Consider the following 1,941-nt stretch of genomic DNA (forward strand, 5'->3'; position numbering starts at 1 on the left):
AATTTGCCTGTGAAACCATCTGGTCCTGGGCTTTTGTTTGTTGGAAGATTTTTAATTATGGTTTCAATTTCATTATTTGGGATAGGTCTGTTTATATTTTCTAGTTCTTCCTGGTTCAGTCTTGGAAAATTTTAACTTTCCAAGAATTTGTCCATTTCTTCGTGGTTGTCCATTTTATTAGCATATAGTTGTTTGTAATAGTCTCTTGTAATCCTTTGTATTTCTGCGGTGTCAGTTGTGATTTCTCCTTTTTCATTTCTAGTTTTACTGATTTGCGAGCTGATCTCCCTGTGCTATGCGGCTGCTTCCCACTAGGTATCTATTTTACACTTGGTAGTATATATAAGTCCATGCCACTCTCTCCCCCGCGGCCAAGGCTCACGGGCCCAGCCGCTGCACAGCATATGGGATCTTCCCGGACCGGGGCACGAACCCGTATTTCCTGCATTGGTAGGCGGACTCTCAACCACTGCGCCACCAGGGAAGCCCTTTTATTTCTTTTTTTTTTTTTAATTTTTTTAACATCTTTATTCGAGTATAGTTGCCTTACAATGGTATGTTAGTTTCTGCTTTATAACACAGTGAATCAGCTATACGTATACATGTATCCCCATATCTCCTCCCTCTTGCGTCTCCCTCCCACCCTCCCTATCCCACCCCTCTAGGTGATCACAAAGCACCAAGCTGATCTCCCTGTGCTATGCGGCTGCTTCCCACTAGGTATCTATTTTACACTTGGTAGTATATATAAGTCCATGCCACTCTCTCCCTTCATCCCAGCTTACCCTTCCCCCTCCCCTTGTCCTCAAGTCCATTCTCTATGTCTGCATCTATTTTTCTTATTTCTTAAGGTGAGATTGAATTGCTATAACTTACCCTCTTAAAACTGCTTTTGCTGCGTCCCGTAGGGTTTGGGTCGTCGTTGTCATTTGTTCTACGTATTTTTAAATTTTTTCTGTGATTTCTTCAGTGATCTCTTGATTATTTAGTAGTGCACTGTTTACCCTCCATGTATTTGTGATTCTTACGGTTTTTTTTTCCTGTAATTGATTTCCAGTCTCATGGTGTTGTGGTCAGAAAAGATGCTTGATACCATTTCAGTTTTCTTCAATTTTCCGAGGCTTGATTTGTGACCCAAGATGTGATCTATCCTGGAGAATATTCTGTGTGCACTTGAGAATAAAGTGTATTCTGCCACTTTTGGGTGGACTGTCCTATAAATATCAATTAAATCTATCTGGTCTATTGTGTCATTTAAAGCTTGTGTTTCCTTATTTATTTTCTGTTTTGATGATCTGCCCATTGGTGTAAGTGGGGTGGTAAAGTCCCCTACTGTTATTGTGTTGCTGTTGATTTCCCCTTTTATGGTTGTTAGCGTTTGCCTTATGTATTGAGGTGCTCCTATGTTGGGTGCATCAACATTTATAATTGTTATATCTTCTTCCTGGATTGATCCCTTGATCACTGTGTAGTGTCTTTACTTATCTCTCTCTTTTTTTTAACAGATTTTTTAAAACAAATTTATTTGTTTTATTTATTTATTTTTGGCTGCATTGGTATTTAGTTACTGCGCGCGGGCTTTCTCTAGTTGGGGCGAGCGGGGGCAACTCTTTGTTGTGGTGCTTGGGCTTCTCATTGCAGTGGCTTCTCTTGTTGCGGAGTATGGGCTCTAGGCGTGTGGGCTCTGTATTTTGGCTTTTGGGCTCTAGAGCACAGGCTCAGTAGTTGTGACGCATGGGCTTAGTTGCTCCATGGCATGTGGGATCTTCCCGGACCGGGGCTCGAACCCATGTCCCCTGCATTGGCAGGCAGATTCTTAACCACTGTGCCACCAGGGAACCCCCTTCCTTATGTCTTGTAACAGTCTTTATTTTAAAGTCTATTTTATCTGATATGAGTATTGCTACTCCAGCTTTCTTTTGATTTCCATTTGCATGGAAT

General features: G+C 41.5%; 1 protein-coding gene across 5 annotated transcripts in view; it reads left to right on the forward strand.

The window, feature by feature from the left end:
• The window catches only part of NSL1 (NSL1 component of MIS12 kinetochore complex), a 58,759-nt gene that overhangs the window by 23,081 nt on the left and 33,737 nt on the right, over positions 1–1,941 (forward strand). The window lies entirely within an intron of this gene.

The sequence above is a fragment of the Physeter macrocephalus genome, chromosome 4 (assembly GCF_002837175.3).
Source record: "Physeter macrocephalus isolate SW-GA chromosome 4, ASM283717v5, whole genome shotgun sequence".
In the NCBI taxonomy this organism is placed as follows: Eukaryota; Metazoa; Chordata; class Mammalia; order Artiodactyla; family Physeteridae; genus Physeter; species Physeter macrocephalus.